This window comes from Heterocephalus glaber, unplaced genomic scaffold (genome assembly GCF_053883595.1).
Source record: "Heterocephalus glaber isolate CG9 unplaced genomic scaffold, H.glaber_assembly_v1.0 deba00000768, whole genome shotgun sequence".
NCBI lineage: Eukaryota > Metazoa > Chordata > Mammalia > Rodentia > Bathyergidae > Heterocephalus > Heterocephalus glaber.
In genome coordinates this window covers 12,748,617-12,772,376 of record NW_028258162.1, presented here as the reverse complement: position 1 = coordinate 12,772,376, position 23,760 = coordinate 12,748,617, and the positions used below count along the sequence as shown (strand labels likewise).

Sequence of the window (23,760 nt, the reverse complement as noted above, 5' to 3'; positions counted from 1 at the left end):
TGAAATGCCTAGATGATTCTTTTTTCATTACATGGCAAAAACTTAAAGTCAGTAAAGATGGAGGAGATTATGAGACATTCATTTCTGCATAATAATTGTTCTTTGAGTCTCTTACTCTTTGACTTTAATTTTTCACTTTTCCCGTTTTTCTTCATGAAGGTTGACTTCAGAATTTCTTAATTGACTCAAAAATGTACATCATACATTGACTTCAAGAAGCCTTGGCTATCAAAACAATTCAGCCCTAACTAACCCCCAGAACTGATTCAGTAAAAAGTGCTGGCCGCCTATTCTCTTGACAGAAATAGCCACATCACTTTGTGGGTCCAAGGCAAATGAAAACAGAACTGGGGAGGCCACAGAGTCCATCCCCCTCAACCTGTCAAGTGCCCGTGAGCCCATACACCAGGTGGTGGGGGCCCAAGGCCTAGAACCTGTCCTGGAACCAGCCTGAGGGAGGCAGAGGGCGAGAGAAGGCCCATGTGTGAGCTGAAGCTCAGATTCCCCACACACACCATTGTCAGCCTTGTCTCCCAAAGCACAGGTCAAAGGAGAGATTATTAACAATTTCCAGATCTCAAGGATGAAGCAGTAAACCCAACTGTGAGGCTCTTTCTGGCATGGAATTCTCCTGGACCCCCTTTCTGGCAAATTTTATTACTCAGGAACAAAAGCAGACTTGGGCCAAATGTATCAATTTAATAAGCGTAGGTTGTGATATTTAAGGTCTTCCTGGCTACATGCACAGGAAGCCAGTGCCTGCCCTTCTAAGCACTTCTCATTCTTGCTTCCTCTCTTCGGAACTACCCTGGAATTCATGGGAAAATACGTCAGCCTCAAACTGCTTAAATCACACAGTCCAGCTGGTGCCCTCCCACAATTGGCTGGGGGATGTCCACTGATTTCCACCAGAGGAAAATTTTTCAATACCCTTCAGCTCCTGGCTCCTTGACATTCTTTCCAGTTTTCTGCAGTCTGGTGCTGGAGGTGTCAGGAGCACCCTTGCACCATCTGTCAGCATCCCCAGATGCTGTCACTCAGGTTGGCCATGTGGCTCTCCATTCCTTTGCTGTCCTGCACTTTAATGCTCTCATACTGAAGGAGTTCTGCCCTCATGATTGAAAATTATGCTTTTTGATGAAGAAAGGGGAAACAAAATAGGAAATGAACAGCTCTACTTTCTGTCATCTGTTTGCTGCTGGTCATCTCTAAATATCACACCATGTGCTATTAAATTGAGAAATTTGGGCTAAACCTCTTTTTGTACCTGAGTGATAAAATTTGGCCAGAAACTGCCTCCATATGTAGTGAACCACAGCCTATCTTAGCATGTAAATACATTACAACCTAATTTAGGATACACTCTGTAAAAGATAGCTGAGTCTCAGCCAATCACAAACCATCAACTGGTCAGACCATGCCCATATAAGGCAAATACCTCATCACACCACACCCATATAAGGCGAAGCTGTCAGCAGCCTTCAGGTTGTTTCTGTGTGTCACTTGCCTTCCTCCATCTATTCACATAACCTGTACATGCGGTAGGGTGGGGGCCTTCTGAACCAACTTAGATCCAGAATACTTACTGCCTGGCTCTAGAATCATTTTATGCTCATATCATCTTTGTTAAATTGAACTCACCTTGCACTGTTACTTAACATGCCTCAAGCAGTCATTTTTTTTCTCTAGCCTGAAGTACAGATAATAAAGCCACCTCTGCCTTTGCTTTGGTGCTCCTGATACTGTTGTTAAGTTTCTATCACTGCCTCAACTACTGCTACTGGTTTTGTGCTCGCTTTTCAGCTTCTGTCATTTCCAACAGCCCCACCCCATGTGCAGCGTATGAGACCTTCCGGATACCCCAGCCCCTCCTTTCTGTCTTGTCAAACTCTCGCAAGATTCTGCTATTCAGCTCTGCCCCATCTCCTGTTCTCAGACGTCAGGCCCAAGAGGCAGCCTCAGCCAGCTGCAGCCTGGGTGTGAAGCAAGCCATGGGACATCACCCATGACTCAACTTCTCTGTACCTCAGCCTCTTTATCTTTAAAGTGGGGCTGAGCTACACCAGGCCTAATTTTCTCACCCTGCCAGGTTTTCACGTCTCCTGCCTGCCCTGGAGGTATCTCCGCTGGAAACGTCTACCTTAAGTCATGGCTGAGTGTCCACGCTGAGTTCTATAGGAATAAAGTTTTGAACTCACAGAATGAGTATTTGTAAATTTGAACACATGCTTTTTGTGTTATGTCCATATAGCTCATAAAGGAAAGAAGGTGCGTCATGGTTCCTGCTTTCGTTTTCATGAGGGCAGAGTTTTAGTCACTTCAGGCTACTTCAACAGAATACTATAACCTGAGTGGCTTTCTCACACCAGATAACTATTCCTCCCCGTTCTAGAGGCTGACGTCCAAGATCAAGGTACCCGCAGACTCACCATTTGTGAGTCCCCGTCTTAGAGGGTGAGGATTTCCACATGTGAGCTTTGAGGGGACACAAACTCAGTCCATTGTAGGCAAAGAGCCTGCAGCAGACAGCTGGACGCCCCACCTCTCTCTTTCCAGGAAAATCTCTCTCTCTGCAACTTCCAACAGGTGGGGTGACGATGGCCTCCTGGGAAGCCCCAGGGGACTCTCTCATGGGACAGGAGGTCATTTGTGAGATCTAGCTGGTCAGTGGAGAAGTTAAAAAAGCAGCAGATGCCCCCATTTACCATCTTTCAGGGGTCTCCAGTCCTGCTTGGCTCCCTCCCATTCTGCTCTGTTTTCAAGGTATGCACTCGCATCCTTGCAAAGCTGTTGCTGCGGGGGAGCAAAGCCCCCTTCCTCTCTGGCCCCATCCTTCACAAGTTACACGAGATGATACACCTGTTCGAAATATTTATTTTTCTCTTTGCAAATAATTTGGGATAAACTAGGTCAGTTCAGAAGCTTGGGCATCCCAAAGAAACCTGTTCTTGGCACTGAAACAATGGAACAATGCCTTGGCTTAGCTTAAATAAAAAGCTGGAGCAAGATGAAAGGAAGTGATCTCTAACCCTCTAATCTGCAGCCCAGTCTCACAAATCTGAAGCGATGTGAGACACCACCAGAGAAAAACCCCAATGGTTGCCATGGAGACCGGGCACCCTGAGCACCTCCAGAAGCCCAATGCCTGTCCCTGGGTACCCTCTTTCCTGACCATGTATTTTCAAACTGACAGTGTCAGGTTGCACCAGTCTGGGTCCAAGACATTGGGGAATTGGTTTGGCTTTGTTTTCTTGTGTTTTCTTTTTTCTTTTTGTAAACTATTATGACCTTAGTTTATATATTTATGTATATATACACCTAGTGAGAAACACGCAATGCAAACCCCCCATCTGGATAAACACACTGTAAGCAGACAATAAAAGCTTTATCAGATTATGAAACAGTGGGCAACATTCTCGTATACTTAGCTGCTCAGAGGAGAATTTCCGCCCTGCCCTGTTGCCTGGCTGGCCCCTCCTTCTCACAGGTAGGCTGGTTTGAATGCCACTGATGCTGGGAGTGTCCCAGCATGGCCCAGTTAGAGAGACCTGCCATCTACTGTTTCTGCTGCTGTGATGCCGGGTGAAAATACAAAGACCAAGTCCCGAAAGGCCCTTCAGCCGTGGTTGGAGGTGTGGTGTGCAATTTCACACGCAAAGAGGCATACACCAGGGAGGCTGGGGGGTGACCACCACGCCTTTTAACTACTTGTGCCCTAATGCTTGGGCAGCACACTTCCTCTTTCTCTCCATCTCCTTGTCCTCCCTTTCCTCAAACAAAATGTATCTAACTGAAAAGAATTCATTTCGATCAGAGCAGCCCCAAACTTCCCAAACCCCAAGCTCAATGCTATGAAACAGCAAGTTCATTCAGAAATCTCCTTCACCTAGGAAATATGTTTCATCAAAATATAAAAATGTAAAGCAAGCTTTGGATGTGACTCTCTGCATTGTTGTCACATAGGAACCTAATTTATAACTTAGAATATGTGTGTTTATAACATTCTCAAAACAGATATTTGAAATCAACACAATAAGGGCACTTAAAACAGTAAGGCACCCTCAACAGCTCTATTAAATATTATCCTGATAGAAAGGATTCACAGCAATTGATTGGATGCAATATTTTATATGAATCTGATTTGAAATGTTTCCTATCTTTGATTAGACAAGTACCCATTAAGGTCAGGAATCCAACTTCATCATGATTGATAACTACCATCAAATACAGCCTTAAGCATCTCAGACATGTCACCCTCCGTAATATATTCTTGGAAATAGCCATTGTAATATTGTAAGGGCCAACTTGCCTTATCAGAGGAAAGGCTCAGTAATGGGGACAGTGGCCCACAGCTGTCACGACGAAGAGCCCAGTTAGCTTCAGCTCAGCTCACACTGACTGGACCCTTCTGCACTGCCAGCCAGGTTCCCATGTACACTATGAGCTATACTTCTGCCAGTTAAAATCCTCTGAGTCTAAAATGAGTAGGAACACATAAATGCAAATGGACTGATTGAATCCTGGGCTCCTGTTTACAAATAACCAGTGCAGCAATTTTTTATGGTAACACTAGGTAAGAATTTAAAATGAATCTGCATCTCCTCCTAATGGGAACAGGCACATGAGCATTCTTAGACAGAAGGCTCCCACTTGGCCACAAAGAGATGTGCCAATGCCCTGTAGGGAGGAACTAAGGGTTTCTTGTGCCATTTCAGGGACTGAGAGGAAGTCCTGTTACTCCAGGCTATTGGCTTCACTATGTCACTGAGGACAAAGCTCATTGTGTGTGTGGCGGGGGGGGGGGGGGGGTTACTCAAGTGAAAGGTGACTATGATAACATCGTGCCAGGCCAGTGATTGCTGGGCTCAGTCCTAACTCGAGGAGGGAAAGGGAAGGCCATGTCTTTAAAATGTAAGGAGCATGGCTGCTGGGAAGCAGCTTAGAAATAGATCCCTGAGCCAGACGGTAGTAACAGGAGGATGCCCTGAAGTTATCCCCAGTAGATCCTCGCCCCCAGAAGACAGTCTAAGACCAAAGTCATGTGACACTCTATAGCTGCGCATTCGGAAATAGGAAGAAACCTATGATGTGCAATCTGTGGCTTCCTAACCTTTGTACACAACTTGGCAACATTCTGCTGATTCCAGAAAACAAAAGCCGTCCGGCAACACACCCAGAAGCTGCCCTCCAAGAGGGCAAAATACCCACCACATTTTGAAACTCAGCTGTGGAGATTCTGAATTTTCTTTGCAGACCTCACTACTTGTCTGTCTTGTATAATGAGATGAAATGAGAACCCTTTGCGAAAATGACCACTACTATGTAACTAACATGTGCTTTTTTAAAAGAGAAAACTGTTTTCACATTTATTAGTCTATCTTAAGCCCTTCTAATATGTGCATGCTCTTTCTTATTTCAAAGGGACAGTTTTCCTCTCCTTCTTTGTAAGAGGTCCTACTAGGACGGGATTCTCTGTGAACACCTGGACCAATGTCTTCAAAGTGGTTAAGAGGAGTAGTAATTAGAGATTCTGGGAGATACAAAGAGAGAAAATGAGCTGTCTCTAGAAGTGTCCTCTATGAAATTCCAGATACAGCCCCATGGTGACATTTTGATCAACAATAGACCAGAATTCCAATGGTGACCCGTCGGAAGCTTTGTACCACGACCCATGGCTACGCTGCCATCCTGGCCCAGTGCATTACTCACATGCCTGTGCAGGTGTTGCTGTACACAAACCTGCTTCTTCACCAATTGTGTAAAGTACAGCACATAAAATCACACACAGTACACAGTATCCGCGAGTGATCCCAGTGACTGTTACCAAACATGTCTCACCATCAGGAGTGCACGGCCGGAGCCAAGCTCTTCCCTGTGGATTACCTGTGCCCCTCTTGGGCAGTCTGTACCTCCAAGTTCTATTATTTTGCTGGCTCCTGTGACAGAACAAATGCACACTTCAGGCAAGATTAAAATAGGAAATCACAGTCGTAACATCTTCATGCACACACTCTCTCATTTCCTGTTGGTGTAAGCACTTTTCCATTTAAAGCATGTTTATGGTTCACCAACCTAGAGCATCTTCCTAATTAGCACTTGATGTCTTACCAAATAACGCCCATAAGGACTGCGCATACCCAAAAGGCAGAAGCCACAGAAGACTGCCAAATCCACAGAGGGAGCATCAGCGTGGGAAGAAAGACGGGCATGGGGAAGGTAGAACCAAAGAAACGGAGCAAATAACAGATTCTTCAGCATAAAACAGACTTGTGAGAAGCTAATTGCTGCAGATTTTATCACGCCCAAAATAAAATGCAGGGAAAATATCATGAGCATACTGTAATGCATAAAATCTTGACACTTGTGATAAAATACTCAAAATACACACTGGAAGGTTGGAGCTCGTCTGTAATGTTCAGTTCTGTAAATTATTCCAAACAGCTAGCCATATTTGTGGCATCACATTGAACTGGGTGAGAGAGGAAGAGAAGAAACAAAAATAGACCCTGCTCTTCCTTGGAAATGCACGTCCCAGAAGGTGGCTTCTGAACAGCCAGGAGCAGTGCTCCATGAGGGCGGAGGATCTCATGTCAGAGGCAAAAGTGTGGGCCAGGACAGAGGAGGGATTCGGCCAAATGGCTCCCTTTTTCAGATACAGGGATTCAAAATCTCTTACCTCGTGGCCTCTCTGGGATGAAGCAGAGACAGCTCTTCTTTGGTAATTACCATAAATGATTGTGTATCACTCAAGAGTTTGGAGGAGCCTGTGGGAAGATTACATTCTACAGATTTGATCGCTGAAAATGCCTGGGTTGGAGCTGTAATTATGGGCTTTCTGGGCCAGCCGCAGCACCTCCCCTGGGATTATTTGCATAAACTCCTTGCCTGTGACGATTCCTGAATGCAACAATCCCCTCACTATTAGGTCCAGGCAGTGAAGGGGACGTTTCTTAGGTTAGAATTTTATCATAACTTTTGTTCAGCAACCTCCATGTGGCTGTAGCCTTAAAAAACAAACACACCTGGAGTTTTTCTGTCCTGTCAAGCACTTCAACTATAGAACCACGGAACACCTAGAATGATCAAGAATACCAATGGAGCAGAGGAGGGTGGCTTTAGAGTGGTGACTTTCAACTAGAAAGTGACAGCAACCATTGTGGACACGCTTTATTAGAAACAGGAAGGGAAAGGAAAGCAGAGCCGGTGGGGGTTGCATTTCAAGAGCCGAGGGCAGGAGTCAGAGAACCTAGGATTTGGACCTCAACCCCAAGTTGTAAGGGTCAAATGAAATCATGGGCTGAGAGCCTTGGACAGTACTTCACTGACATGCATTATATGACCAGACTCCTCAGAGGGCACAGAGAAAATGGAGAACAGTGAGAGCTCAGAGGCCCTGAGGGCATTCGTTCTTCAGTGGCCACACAGGAAGAGGACCTATTTCACAGAGCACAACCCGGCAGGGCCTCCTGCCCACCGCGGAAGTCGCTCTTGCCATCTGCTTGAAAAGGTTCTATGTCCAGCAGGACCCCCCAGAAACATCAAGTGATCCAGAAAGAAGAAGGTTGAGGAATTTAGTGGCAAACGTGTCTACGTGTTACTCACAGAGACACTAGGGAGGAGGTAGCTCCAGGGTGAGGGCTTTCTGGGCAGACGTTTGCTCCTGAGGCTGTGGTGCCTTAATGTGAAGATGCTGGGAGCCTTGGATTTCTTCTCTTCTCTGAATGACAAACACGACACACACATGCAGAGGGAGGAGCCATCCACAAGAGTGGTGCTACAGAAGTCCTGGTCCACACACCAACACTTGCCCACATGTGTACACGCTTGTGTGCACAGACACACATACACACACGGGCAAACACACACACAGGATTCACCCCAACTTCTGAGTGACACCCACCCCATTCAGGAAAGAGAAGACCTATTCTCTGCATAAATTTTACTTACACTAAGAATTATTTGCTTGAAAGTTAATGCACCTCCCAATTTCCAGTCTCTTAGCAAGGACTATCTCGCTCATCCATCATAAATGACTCCTGAAATCCTCCACGCTGCTACACGAATCTCAGCTTTCATCTCCCGTCAGTCTGCCAGGAGGACCTCTCCGATGACCTTAGGGGATCGAAAACAAATGATGCACATGAGTGAACGGCTATTAAGCACAGCGTGTTGTCGTCTCCCAGCAAGGCCTGACTCCGCTGTTTACCGAGTGGGCGCCGGAGGCTCACGGAGAGCTTTACACTGTCCTTGGTAATCCCAGCACCTTCTTCACACAGGGGTCCCCACCAGACTCAATGACTGAGGTGAAGGAAGAGCAATTTCCTGGAGGTTTCCTCCCCCTGCTCGACTGTGGCACACCATGAATGACCTCAGACACACAACACAATATTTTAATACGATTTCTCTGACATCAATTTTTTAACCACGCACGATCATTCATGGCAAGCTTTTCGGGTTCCTTGGAATAATGGTGTGCTTACAAACTTTATAGAAAGGCCATGCCAGGTTGTGACGAGTTGCACAATTACATGTGCAAGGCATGAGCACATTTTTCTGACGTAGCCACTGAGAAGCAGCTCACCAAGAGAGCAAAATTCTGCCCATGTCTCAGAGCCCCCATAGCATGATCTGGCCACATCTGTGCAACAGTCACCTCATACTGCCCAGTGGTGCCACCTCTGAAGGAATTCGGCTACTGGCTCCCACCCTTTCTCTTCAGGACCACTCTGTGCAGCCTCGGCTGCTGATCACTACTCCGCTGTGCAATCTTGTGAAATGAGAAAATCTTCCTTCATTTTGCCTCTTGTCAAATGCTGCCAAGAAACAGGTTAACATTCAGCTTCTCCCAAGGAAGAAAGGACAAAGAATAGCAGCAGCTTCCCCCAGACTACAACTGAATTTCCATCATGTACCGCACACTGCTCAGTTTGGAATCTAACAACTGCCCCAAGTGAATTTTCACATTTTTCTACTATTAAGGACATTTCCATGTATTCATTTTTTTTTTAATGTATTGAGCCCAGACCTGAGTTTTTCCCCCACTCTTCCAAATTTATAGGTTGAAGCCCAAACCCCCACTACCTCAAAATGTGACTGTATTTGGAGACAGGCCCTTTAAAGGGGTGATTAAACTCAGATTGATTATGAAGGTGAGGTCTAATCTAATGCGACTGGCATCCTCACTGCAGAAGAGATGCACAGAGGGAGGGCTGTGGGCAGACAGGAACAGATGCCCATCTTTAAGCCAAGAGAGGCATCAGGAGAAGACAACCCTGCTGCCACCTTGACCCTGGACTTCCAGCCTCCAGAGCTGTGAGAAAACAGACTTATTTATTATGGAACCCCTAGGAAACTAATGCAGACACTTAAATTATACCAGAGCCATTGTTAAAGATGATGGAGAGGGGTTAGTGAATTGAACAACACCAGGTGTTGGCTGGCCTTCCAGGGTGAAACTGACAGGAAGTCAGATAAAGGCTAAGCTGAGTGAATTAATGAGTGAGGAAATGAATTAATGAATGAGTACCTGTAGCCAGAGTCCAGAGTATGAAAATGTGAACTTGGAGTGAGAGTGTTTAGGACATTTGCGTTCTAATATGCTATTCCCATAAGATAGGGCGTGATAAAACAGTTTGTTCCCCTCTCCTATTACTTCTTTTTCAACCCACAAAACTCATGATCAAGGTCTTAGAAATGCAGTTAGTCTCCTCAGAGGAGAAGCTTCAGTGCTTCCTATTATCAGTGACTTGTAGGAAGGCACCGATCATGTAGACCTTATCAGGAGGCCCCTGGGTTCAGTGAGTTACTTTACAACAGAGCTGTAATTCTTCGTGTTCTTTCTGGTTACCCAGGGAATCAGAACGGTGGTTCTCAACCTGGAGAGAGTGAGGCAGTGCAGGTCCCTGGGTCCTGTCCACAAAGACTCCGTGTAGATGTGAGTGAGACCTGAGCATCACACATGCTTAAACCTTCCCGCTGATGCTGGTGCTCGGTCGGGACCCTAAACACTCTAAGAGGCTCTAGTCAACCCGCCAGCTCCTCAGCGGACACTGGGTGCACGCCCTGCCCACCCTCTCCGGTGCCTGGGCTTTGGCGGATATTGGGCTGATGAGCATGGATGGCGATTCAATTCAACCCAGCAGCGCCTCTTTGCTTACAACAGAACTCCAGGTATTTACGTTACTTGTTATTTAGAAGTAGGAGGAGCCCGGGAGATTGAAGTAAAAAGGGAAACCAAACATGTCCATTTAGCACTAGAAAGTTTATATCACATCTTCCAGATGGTAACTGGTACTTGGGGCTCTCTGCTATGAAGGTGCCATTGCTGCCCCCACCTTAGATGCTTTCTCAGAGTCACCGACCAGTTATGCATTTTACACTGAGACTGAGTAGCATCCAGGTCTTACTCTTTGAATGGCAAGATTTGGTAAATACAGTATATTCTAGAAGTCTTTAAAGAAAAACTCAAGCACCCAAACAAATTTGCCTGTTTTCTTTGGTCTTTCTACAAATTTAATCACAAGGCTTCTTAAAAATATGCCCCAGAACTGAGACCCACGAGACAGGAGGGAGAGTCATCTTTTGCGTCCTTTAATATGTACCTGGATCCTTAGTACTCCATTAACGTGATCAAGAAACAACCACTCTGACACTCAAGTTTGTGTTCCGTTTGTCCCTTGGTCTGTACATCCATTTGGCTACCACACCCACTCTGACTTTACTTGACTCAAATCCAGTTCTTTCCTTTTAAACCCATGATGGGTGCATTCCACATCTTCCCCGTGTGGCCTGGGGACCATGGAATCCCCCTGGCTTCCTCTTCTGGTCACTTTCTCAGTTAGGCAATCCTGTTATCCGCACCATGGTCTCCCTTCTTTGGTGTTTTGGTGGCTTTTCATTATGCTCTCCATTAGGTCCCAAGTACTAACCAACTCATGTCTGTCATCAAAATAGCACCAACCTTCACCTCCCTTCCTTAATTCTGTAAGTTTGCTACTTATCTTCAGTAGTAGCAGATTTGTCTTCAGTTTTAGTTTTGATTGGCTATCACTTTTTCTATCTCTGAACCTTCAAAGCTTCAGTGAAAGACTGGTTCATTAGGCTGTCAACTTTACCAAGTAATTCCTTAAAGCCTGTTTCCCAGCTTAAGCTTTCTCAGGATGTTTTTTAAAAAATAGTGCCTTACACAAGCACATAACTCCCATTAAATCTTCTGATGCTATCTTCCACTCACCACCGTGGAGCTGGTCTTGTGCAGATTGCTGATGCCATGTAATGAATTATTCATGTATGTTCTTGCACCTATATTCACTTTTCTACATGACCTATACACAGATGTCATTCAACTTGCATTAGACTCTAACGCTTAGAGCACAAGTCTATCCCTCTGTGCCTCAAGATCACATCTTGGCACAGGTTTGGAGCGTCAGAGCAGGCAGCAGAATTCCACTCAAATCAGTCAACTGAGAAGCCTTCATGAAAACACCATTTATAAACACTTAGAGTTAAAACTACCAAAAGGGGCATTGAGGCTCCCACAGCTCAGCAACACAAGCAAAGTTAAAGGGAGCGAAGAAAGGAAACAGTGTCACCAGAGATGAGTGAGCAATGGAGCCACAGAGGGCTCACCAGGTAGCTGACAACATGGATGGACATAGCTCTGTCATACCCTGAAGCACCAAGAGAAGGGAGACAATGCCATGGGCTCTCACTTCCCCAAACTCGTATCTCTAGAAAATGACTCTCTTTCAACAATCCTAGGGAAGGCAGCCAGCAAGGGATCATCCTGGGACAAGATGGGGACAGTGATCATAGAAAGTGGATATGGAGCAGGGGTGGGTGAGTGGGAAAAAGTCACAGTCCATTCAAAATGCCATCAACTGGCAGAATGTTAGTCAACAAAGGAAGAAATTTGTAGCTGGGTGTCAGTATCATGATGCACATCTGCAATCAGCATTCTGGGAGGCTGAGGCAGGAGGATCACAAGTTCTAGTCCCAGCCTGGGCAATTTGGTAACTCAGTGAAATCTTGTGTCAGATAAAATATTAAAAAGGGCTGAAATTTAGCCCAGTGTGAGGGCCCTGAGTTCAATACCCAAAAAAGAGGGAGAGGGGAGGGAGAAGGAAGAGAAGAGGGAGGGGGAGGGGAGAGAGGAAAGAAGGAAGGAAGAAGGGAAGCGAGGGAGCAAGGGAGGGAGGAAGAAAGGAGAGAGATCATTTAATGCAGAATTAACTCACCCGCCCCTGACTTCATGTGAATTTTCTCTGGCATATAAGCAAACGATGTCTTTGGCTGCTGTTTTAGTCACCAATGCATTTCCATTGTCTCTCACAGTACCAGTCACATTTCAGGTGCTTCATTAGTTAGTTAATTAATGAAATTTTAACCTATCTTTGAGTGAAGAAAAACATCTGTCAGAAGTATTGTGAAGGCTTCGTGAGGAAACTGCTACTTAATATGAAGGCTTGCAATAAACATAGGTCGGGGGTGCCCTGTGCTTTCCCACTTCTGTGGAGTCCAGAGTGACACAGGGTGAGTGAAGTTTCAAAGACCACATCCACAGAAGGTAGTGACAGTTTGTGACCCTGCAACCTGCCTCTGAAATTGGGGCATTCTCTCTTGTCTGACTCTGTGTATTCTTTAACCTCTATCACCTAGTTGCCAGGTATTAAATTAGGAAGCTCATTAAGCCCTCAGATTTCCCATATATATGGAACACATTGACAGAACACTGATTAGAAGTCTAGAATCATTTGATTTTTAAGAAGTGTGTTTCAAGCAAGCAAATATACATATGCATCCTCAGGATATGTTGTTTTAATCTTCAGTTTCAGCCATGTTTCTTATTGGTATCTCCCTTTCTTATCACACCTTTGAAATATGATTTTTTAAAATAGTTGCCATTAAATATAAACAGGATTTTTCTCTCATGCTATATTCTGAATATTTTACTCATATGCTGTGTTTATTAACTATAATCTCTCCCCATCACCACCACTTCCTCATTCTTCCTAACAAAATATAAGCAATGGGAGGACAGGGATTTTTAACTGTTTAATAATGAATCTTAGCTAGACGAGCAACTGGTTAATGTGATAGGGAAAAGTTTTAGATAACTTAATAGATTGAATATTAAGGTAGTTGTAGAAGCAAAGTAAGTAATGTGTTCCTTTAAGATTTGATTTTCCCATAACTCTTGTTGTTTAAGGTGACTTTAAGGTGACAGTTACCTGACTCTTTAACCAATAACTTCATTAACCTAACAAAGTTGCAATGCCAGGGTGAATTTACAATACATATGTGCCTATCTTGTGTCTGCGTCTTGTAAATAGGAACTGGAACTGTATTTACACATCAAAGACCACTAGGGATGAGATAATGGCTAAAAAGGATATAAAAAGAAAACTCTGAACAAAGGGGTGCAGATACTAACCAGACTGGTTTCTGGCAGTCCTGGCTGCTTGCAAGTAGAAGTTTTATTATTTTACCCGAATTCTGTGTCTCCATGCATTTCTTTCTGAGATTTCCGGAACAAATGGACGAGCAGTAAACATCTGCTCCGAAGGGGGAGATTTCAGTGTTTCCTACTCCATGTGAGTCGCTGTCCCGCATGCTATAGATGGTACTGTGTGGTGAGGAAGAACAAAGGCCAATTCCAAATTGTAACCCTAGACCCTGAGAAGAAGGAAGTGAAGAAGTTAGAGGATAAGCAGAAACAGAAAAATGTCCTCCTGAAAATATGAAGGGCGGGGGAAGAGGCGTCTGCATAGGTGTCCGTGGGATGCTTGGCAGCCTGGTTCATCGAGTCCTGAGGGCCACTCCCATCCTGCACGCCCCTGAAGGCCTGTGGCCCTCAGAAGTCTGACACCTGGCTTCATCACCAGCATAAGCCTGGGTCTGCTTTCCCCAGCCCCCCAAATCTCTGCTTCTGATTTGCTGCTTCCTATCTGTCTGCTCCCCCTGCCACACTGCTGTTTACCCTGCAAGCTCCTACTCAACCTTTACTGCCCTCCCAACCGTCCTGTCCTCTGAAGAACTCCAGCTCACGTCACGGAGCTCTTCCTACCAGTGTGGGTGATGGTGACAGCGCCAACACTTCCTAAGGACTTGCTTTGCTTGTACCTTGTACCAAGGGTACATTGGGGCATGGAAACAAGCACAGAGAAGCTGGGGAGCAGCTGAGGCCCTGCCTGCTTTGCTTTCTCCCACTTGTTAGGCCTGCTGGACTCTGAGGGGGACTCATGGCTCTTCTCTTTTTCTGTCTCCACATAGAAAGTGGGCACTTAGTAGATGCTTCATAAGAGCTGAAAAATTCCCTTGGAATCCCAGTTAACTCACTCCAATTATTCTACTATCTCCAATCTATTTAGACTATTTTGGACCAAAGCTAAAATACTGTAGGTTTTGGCATTTGAAGACAAGACTGAGTAGAAATTTTAATGTTTTGCCTACAGGAATGGCAGAGTTTTGTTGAGGTCAATTCCAACCCAGAGGTCTGCTCTCTAAAATCCTCAGTTTCACAGTTTATCTGATTCCCTGACAGTAGCTCGGAAGTTCCAGAGTGTCCTTATGATGGAGGTAACTCTTTCTGTCTGCCTTCTCATGCACAGCATTTGAGAGGTTGTTAATTAAACTGGGTAATAGATGACTTAGATTGCAGCCACTGCAGGAGTAGAAAGCTGAAAGATTCCAAATAGGGGAGGTGAGAGAATGTTAATGAGAATAAGGCAACGGTGAATGATGGTCTTTTGTTCCTCATTCCAAACACTATGGGTGACAGATAAAGGAACTTTCCTCTGAATGACAAGAAAAACAACAGCAGCAGATGCAGCAAAACATCAAAAGAGTAATAAATAAAAGTAAATATATAGAGAGCTACAATTTTGCAATGCATTATTCTAAATTCTTAAAACATATGAATTCAGTGAACCACCTCAATAACCTTATGTGGCTTTGATCCTTATTCTGTAGGTGAAAAAAAGGAGAAGAGAAAGACTAACTTGCTAATGATCATGCAACTAGTAGCAAAAGATTAAAAAGCAACAATAATAATAAGGAGACATTCCCCCACACTGCACATACACACCAAATAATGGAAGGATGTAAAAACAAAATTTATAGTCACATAGGGCTAGGAATTTAGCTCAGTGGTTCCACCGCCTGCCTCGCAAGCACAAGGACCTGAGTTTGATCCCTGGGACCAAAAAAAAAAAAATTTATAGTCACATAGAAAATAAGACATAATAATATATTTTTAGATATCAACACTTATCCAAGCTAAAGAATTTGGAAAGATAAAAAAGATAGGGAAATGATCCCATCTTTAATTAAAATTTGTTCATGACATTAATTTTGATTTTTTTAATTGCATTACAATATTACATGTCTAGATTACTAGGTTCTTTTGTTTTTGATTCTGTGTATAAGGCAAATGTACTCAGACTTTGCCAAGTATAACCAGACATAGGTCAAAGATTTCAGAGGACAGAGTGTCGGGCGATGGGCAGCACATTCACAATGCAGAAAGAAATATTCGAATGAGGAAGACTCCGAGTCCCCCTGATTCTACAAAATAAGTCTGCCTATTCCAGGGCATAAAATATTCACCTTCAGAAAGCAACCCACAGCAGATGGAGAAGCCAGTGTGCTGGAGTCCAGGAAAGCCCTCTGTAAGATAAAAGGGTCCTACTGAGCTGAGAGAGTGAACTGAACTCCAGAGGCCTCAGTTCCCACAGCCCTACCTGCCATGCATGTGAGCAGCAGCTAGCACCCAGCACTCTCGTAGCTGGAGAGAGAAATAAGGAACTTCTCCGACTTCTTCACAGAGACAGGTATTCAGTATAGATATTAAAGTGGGAGGGGATTCCCTTCTGGTTCAGATATAAAAAGTCATAGGAGAGACATAGTCAGTGGTGTCAGACAGCTTCCTGTTACTGTAATAAAATACCTGAAATAATCAACTTATAAGAGAAAAGGCTTGTTTTGGCTCACAGTTTTAGATGTTCCAGGCTACAGTGTATTGGCCTGCTTGTTTTAGGCCTGGAGTGAGGCAGCACATCATAGGGAAAGTGTGTGGCCAAGCAAAAACTAAAGAACTGCTGGGAAAGTAGCCCAATGTGAAGGCCCTGGGTTCAATTTCCAGGACCTCCCCCAATTTTTCAAATTATCTAAAATAAATCATTAACTGCTTTTGAAATTGTATTATTTTATAACTTGTTAGCTCTGTTACAGTAAAAGAAGATGGAAGCTTTAATTAATGGGAACGTTTTTCTAGTACAAGTTGCATAATAATTAAGATTTTTGATTTTGCATTTTTTAGATACACTTTGTGAATTTCACTTTCCTGTTGATAACTCCATTTCACTTTCCAGCACAATTTTAGAAAGCCATCATTTTCTTTACCTTTTCATTCATGATATTGCCTCAGCAACCTATATTTCAACTCATTGCTGACCTCCTCCCATAAATATAACGTGGTAAAGAAGAAAGTAATATTCAAAGGCTTGTCAAACAACTTGTCCATTAAGAAATAAAGATATGTTTGTATTCAAACTTGAGCTCCGTAAGTTTGAGTCACTAAGAAATTCAATGATTTAATGAGAAACAAGCCAGTTAAGAAAGTAAGCTGTTGAGGAAGATGAATAAACATATTAAGCAATGTGACAAAGAAATAGAACATGGAGATTCCTAAGATATAAGGCTCTGAATTTGAATTTCACGTGGGATGGGCTCTGCCAGAGAGATTTTTTAGATTCAGTATGTCGTTTTAATTAAATTACAATTCTGAATTAGACATAAATCAACTAGACCCACTTTGCTTTCATTTTTAGCGCAAAGAACCTATCATCTTTTGCATTTCATTCAGAGCTAATTAAATGTGGATTTATGGCTCATGGTACCTTGAACTACAGGACTTTCCAAACTTGCTGACCTATTGGGAAGAGAGCTATTTTGAGTATAATAACTGAATGTCAGACATTTGCCACAGCACGCTGCTTCTCAAGGGCTAAATGTGCTTCTGGTTTGTAAACACGTCTTATAAAACTCTCATTGTTTCAGTGTCTCATAGTAACGGTGTAAATTCACCACCACAAACTGGAAGCCTGTGCTTGCGGCCAATTCTATTTCAGCACAATGGCTTCCGTTCTCTTTCCAGACGCTTCCTTTCTTGGCTGTCCTGCTGGACTGAGCAGAAGAGGGGTGAAGGCCTCTCTATCTCCCTGCTCAGACGTCCTCCTTCCCTCCGTCCCCAGCAAAAGTCTGCTGTTGAGGATCTTCGATTCTGGCTGAGGGTTAGTAAACATGTTTGAGCTGAGTTTCTTGAATGCCTTGAAAACCAAAGTCCCGGCACCTTGCTGAATTGCTGCGCATTCCCTGGAGGTACCCAGCGCCCTTAGTGGGGTATTAACGCTTTCAGGGCAGGGAAAAGAAATGCACCAATTAAAGATGTCAAGTTATTTCTTCCACATCAAAGATTGGTCATGTGGTCGTACAGAAAATTATTCTCTGGGACATAATGGGCCAAGGGACAGGAAAGGAAAAGCAGTCCTCTTCAGTGACAGTAAAAATGGAGACTAAATACAGCAAAGCATTTTCAAAGATTGCTGGTGTATACCTTGGGATGGAGATGACAGCACTGATGCACACAGCAGGATTGTCTGGCAGAGGCTGGCAGCCAGGGAGGCTTCCTGGCTTTTCCATGCCTCCCTACAGTTTTTGGGAGACAGCCTATAAGCAAAACATCCAAGGATTTTTAAAAAACAACTACGAAAGTAATCAAAAGAGTTTTGATTGGAGAAAAAAGACTTTGTCAAGAATCTATTTTGAATGGGAAGAATTGAAGCATGAGATACTGATGTCGTGTGGATAACAAGGACAAAGAAGCACTTGGAAGAGCGCTTGGCACTCTCTCCTGGGAGAGGCCTGTTTCTTCTGCTTTTGGTACCGGGGATGGAACTCGGGTCCTTGCACTTGCGAGGCAGGCGGTGGAACCACTGAGCTACATCCCCGGCCCAAGAGACCTGTTCCACTGGCTGGAAGCATCCCAGGCCAGCTTGGTTGAACTTGGCTCTAAGGGACAAGATTGTCAAAATGCACGAGTCAGTTGTACACTGGTTCTGATTTCATACTCAGACACGTTCCAAAAATACTCTTTTTGCTTCCTCATTAAATATAAATAAATAAAAACTTCCTTCTGGAACTCAGTGCCTCACTTGTACCAGAAAAAAGAAACCTAATGGTATGGTATACAGTCTGTTGCTGTTTAGTTACTGGCATCCCTCTTGGGACTGGGGACGGAGCTGTGGTCTCGGACTTCACTCCCCACAAGGCCTGAGGTCATCACAGCAAGCTCCTCCCACGCGGTGGAATGTGATCCCTTGGCTTTCCAACACCACTGGGCAATGGCGCCTCATTCCCTCTTATTGAGACGAGGTTGTGCTACAACTGGCCTTTACCATGCGTCTCCCCACAAAAGTGATACACTCAAATACGTGAGGCAATTCGCCAGGGAACCTGGAGCTACTCTCACTGTTCTGGATTTTGAAACTAAACGCAGATTCCCTTGGGAGGGACTGCCTTGTTGGCCTAGAAGCAAGTAAAAAGCGAGGGGACCTCGTAGCACAGGGCTAGCAGTGCATGCGAATTGGGTCATGAGCCAAGTTTGGGCCAGCATCCCTTTGTCAGGGTAGGAGCCTCGGTGATGTTAAGGGGAGATCAGCTTTACCTTTCTCCCTGCAAGCTGGAACCAAAGCAAGCTCCTACCCCAGACTCACCACTCTAGGAAGTCTGCTTGTTTCACCTCTCTCGGGAACTGAGGTATTGGTATTCCTTTCCCTTCTCTGCCCGCATTGTGACCTGAGCCAAATTCTTCAAATCAGGGACATCTCCACAGGCTTGGAAGACCCCTACACTTCCAGAGAAACCGAGGCAGGCTGGGGTCAAACCACAGCTGTGTCATGGAACCCCACCCTGTTGGAACCATTTCTGTTCAAGACAGGGAGCCCTGGATACATTTTGGAGCTGGAGGTTTGAGGAGCCTCTCCACCACAACTCCCCCGGCTTTCTGGACCCCAGTGGAAAGAGCTGGCTCAGCAAGAGTCTGAAATACTAGACTGGCTGTGGTTCGTCCTGCCCTGGTCTCTGCAAAACATTTTTGGCTGTTTGCAAGGGCATCATGAGTCATGCATTTCACAAGCGCTTTTAAAAAAGAGGAAACGCCTCCCTACTGGAAATGTGATTCTCCTGTGAAAAGAGACTGTGTCAGAGAACGCTAGCAGCTCATCCACTCAGTGTACCTTCCCTTCTCCCTCCCTGAATCTATGCACAAAACAGGATCTGACTATTAGAAGCCTAAAATCCTGTCTTGTTATAAATCACAAAACCGAATTCTCTTTGAGTTGAGAGATTTTCAATCAAATTAGCGCCAGCCCTCATTCTAAGGATTAGGCTACAGGACAAAGGAAAGCTAACCTGCTTTGTGATTTACAAAGAAAATGCTGCAGCTGAGTTCAAACAAACAAACAAAAAAGGAAGGCTAAAAAGATTGGTTTGGTCTGTACCTTGACTATGCGATATGAACGTTGTAAGGGGATGGAGTGTTGCTTTCCTCCCCCAAATTATAATTTTTAGCAACAGATTCATAACCCAGTTACTTTTACATGATAGTATCTCTTTGTTAGTTTGATTCTTGACAACTCTCCAGAGAAAGCAACCGGTAAGTTGTATCACGTGCATCTTCCTCTCGTGATAAAGTTTTCAGGTTCCCAATGCCCAGAATCCTGCTCTTCTTTCCACTGTACCCCCAATCAATCCCTTTACACCCACACTTGCACCTCACTGAGGCTGAGAACTTTCTCCCCCCAAAAAGGTGAGCAAGATATTCAGAGTCAATCAGATGTGGTAGGGACTGTTTTAGGTTAGATGATTCAGCCCATTTTTGTGGATTTCTCAAGATGCTTTCTGAAACTCTGTTGAAAAATACCTTGTGTGATCTTGTAACAAATTAAATAAGAAACAAACCACTGAGTGCTGTTTGCCTTCCTGAGCAGGGGAAACCACAACTCTGATTCATGGTGACCTTCTCCGGGAGGGAGACCAGCCCGAAATCATCAGCGTAAGGCTAACTTTCACCAGCTCCAGCCACCGAATTCCTTTCAGGGCTCAATGAAAGAGAGAAGGAGGATTGGCCTAAGGTTCATTACACTGAAATGATAAAGGGTTCAGGAACATCCTCTTTCCGGGCCACTGTGCCAAAATGCCTTGATTGCATTTGTTTGCATCTTTTGGTCATCTTCAGTTATAAATGAATGGGGTCGGAGATGCTTGTTTGGTTTTTGTTTTATTTTAATTTTAGGAGCTAAGTGAGCCCTTAATACATATTTTCTTTAGCAGTTAACAAAAGTGATTCCTAGGTTTGGTTGAAGGCTATTTTCTGTCCAACTGCACACACCCACATTTCTTGGTGGCTTACTCACTCACGGAGCAAAACAATAAGCACCAAATCTGTTTTTCACCAGATAGAGGTTCCTTGCCAGGCTTTCCCAGCAGACCATGCAAATGGAATTTGTAGCACACCCGCCCTTTGTCTTTGTTGTTATTGTTGTTGATGTTGTCGTTGGGTGTTTTCCTCTGGACTGAAAACCAAGGATAAATCTAGGCTTTCACTTATCTCTTGGGGAACTAGCAAAACAAAGAAACAAGTATTTCCAGCAAGCACAGCCCTGCCCAGTTCTGTGATGTAGTTTATCCTACCATCATTTACAGGCTGCCCCATATGCTCATTCAGACACACACACACACACACACACACACACACACACACACACACGCATGCAACTTCCTTTCTGCACAATAGCTCCATCCCTCTACCACTGGGAAGGTTATTTTTGAGCTCTCTGGGAAATGTTCTATCCTGTGGGATAGATTTTGAAATTTGAATTTGCAATTTTTCTGAAGAGTCACAATTCCAGTGCTATTTGCTTGCTCTCATTAAGGCTGCCTCATTGTTATTGTTATTTGAAGTCCTCTTTCTGAAACGAAAATTTTCTGTCTTTGGAGAATTCCTGAGCTATGGGAAACTTCAGCACATTGAGAAAAGGAATGTCACTATGTGTTTTGCCAAAAACCATCTGAAATTTCCTGTTTTCCAAGTTTCAGATGTAACTTTACCTTTTGGGGTGAAACTTTCTCTGCCCCTGGGAATTGATAGCTTTCCACTCCGGCTACTCTATTTCTTTAAGGACTTATGAACAGAGTCCAATGGGCTTCTTATAAAAAATAAACAAATGCCTTTTAACACAGCTCCTTATAAGCTAAACTCATTCAATTTGAAACCATGTGCATTCAGTTTCCTTTTAAGGATTTATCCTATTAGTATGAAAGTGAAAAAAACTCAGTCAAGAATCTCATTCTACCCTTAAGCATAGAAAAATAATTTCAGACATTAGTGTTCTGAGAACAACTAAAAAGTTTTATTAAACATCTTATGTTGAAGATGACAACTCTGTAAGAAGCTACATGTCATGATTTTCTTTTCATGTGCTCTTCACCCATATATGAATGTTGGAAAATATAACACAGAAATATATAAAATATAATAATACTTTTATAGCACTATAAGGAAAAAGTACAAACACATAGATATTATTATATTTAAAAACTAAATCTAATGATTCCTGAAAGATTGAAAAATATATACTTTGTTTCTAAGCAGATTCAAATCCTCGATGACATCAGATTAAATTCTACCATTCCCAAATGTACTACCTGCCTCACTCTTCTTCAAGTCTCCAACCAACAAGAATACTAATTTTGGTTGAAATACAGCCTTATGAACAAGATCATCTACTCTAAAGATTTCCTCCATCCAACTTCTAGTTTAAAATAGAAGCTGCATGTTTTCCCTAAAAGATCACCCTGTCAATATCCTGGAAAATACCCAGACACTTCACACAGCGTCAAAGCTAGGTGGTGCTATGGACAGTGACCCCAACCCCCCTGGATGTGCTTACAGAGCCAAAGAGCCAAGTCCCTGGGACCACAGGCTGAAGTGACTGCGGGTTCTCTCACCTGTGCTCAACCAATCTCGTCTCCTGTTCAGGACGCTAAGTGTACTCAGCTTCTACAGGCCCCCAGTTTATAGACACGCATGCTCTCCCACTGAGTTTTTATTCCTGGAGTTTGTGTAATGCCAAAGTTAAATTTTTACAGGCAACATTGAAACGACTCCCTGCCTGAACCTGTAGAGAGACAAAGGGCTGTTTCATGCTGCACGCATGGAGCAGCAGCAGCGATTTAGGACTCACTGGATCAGGATTTCACTTGCTGCCTGTAGGTGTCAGATTGCCCTGTACCTGTGGCCAGGAGAGTTTATAATGAAGAAATCATTTTTTTAAATGCATATCAACTTTATAGTTATAAGACCATCATATCAGTAACTTCGCCTTGCTGGTGACAGAAACCCAGAATTTGAATATCACTGCTACTATTTTAGCGTCTTCTTTACTGGTCATGTGACTAGGGCAAGAATCTTGTCCAGGTCCTTGGTGTCCTGAGCAAACACTTGAGCAGGACACTCAAAAGGAGCAGCAGGATCAGGCTTGCTGAAAATGAAAGTGCACGCCACCGGGTGGGAGCTGGCCAGAAAGACAAGCTCGCAGCCCCGGGAGACTTGGTGTTGAGGTTTGAAGCATCAGGGCTTGGAATGGGACTGAGAGCTTGGGCTGAAGTTCTGTTCTTGTCAATGAGCAATTTCACTTGCCCTCCGCCAGTGGTGGCTCTTTTGGAGGAATCGTCATGGCACCCACAGCCCACCACAGGGAGGGAGGTGTCGAAACAGCCTTTCTAGTGGTAATTGGGGCCCCCGTTGGCCAGGGATTGTGCATGCAGAGACTTACTGCATATGAGCTGGGTTATCTGGTTACTTTCTCCTTTTAAATTTAGACCAGGATATCCTGGAGCTGGGTTAGAGTTTAACTCAGAAGGCGGATCGGTCCAGAAAGCAGACTCCAAGGCAACCCTGTCCCCTGGCTCGGGCAGTCATTTGCTACCTCTTGCCTCAGTCATAAATACAGACTGACTTAAGCAAACTCCAGAGCTGTACAGTCACATGTTCTCCAAGTGCAGTTGAAAGGAGAAAGAGGGCAGAATATTCATCTCAGTGAATCAGCACTCAGATAGACAGTAAGGTGAGTAAGCAGTTATGAGGAGATCTTCAAAAAGGTTTTCTCTCCAACAAGATACAGAAATTAATTTGTGACTTTTATTCTCCAAACACTTGAGTTTCTATGTGTCATACTTTCCTTCCTGATGAAAATCTGATGAACATATCAAAGCCTAGAGATGTTGAGAGAAATCGGTGAGATCATGGTGAAGAATCTATTTTTTTAAATACTGTGTAAATGTGATTCTGCCACCACATATTTGTGAGATTGTATATGGGAACAACTGGGTATACACACATGTGAAACTGCACACTGATTTAAACTTAAACAAGGCCTTCATTTTGAAACCACTGGTAACTTTTTACCATTAAATGCACACACACACACAGTTAAAAAATAAATTTCAGAATAGGTAAAATCACCACTCTCATATAGATATAAAATGAAACCATGTCTAAAGATTTATTTAATTCATATGATATAAGGGAGCCAAGCAGAAGTTACGACTCATTCAGAGGAAAGTCAAACAGCACTTAATGTAGACATGGTAAAGGAATGATGAGATTAATTGGAAATGAAGACATAACTAGAGGGAAAT

At 43.9% G+C, this 23,760-nt stretch overlaps 1 long non-coding RNA gene across 2 annotated transcripts; it reads right to left on the bottom strand.

The window, feature by feature from the left end:
• Positions 1-7,152: 7,152 nt before the first annotated feature.
• LOC110344912 (uncharacterized) lies at positions 7,153-22,909 on the bottom strand. Of its 2 annotated transcripts, XR_002387858.2 has the most exons (5): positions 22,069-22,906; positions 13,433-13,674; positions 12,237-12,390; positions 7,948-8,112; positions 7,153-7,717 (listed from the first exon to the last, which is right to left on the bottom strand). It is a non-coding gene; the product is annotated as an uncharacterized LOC110344912 (long non-coding RNA). The 2 variants fall into 2 exon arrangements; XR_015449698.1 differs by having other exon boundaries at positions 7,153-8,112; positions 22,069-22,909.
• Between the last annotated feature and the right edge of the window lie 851 nt (positions 22,910-23,760).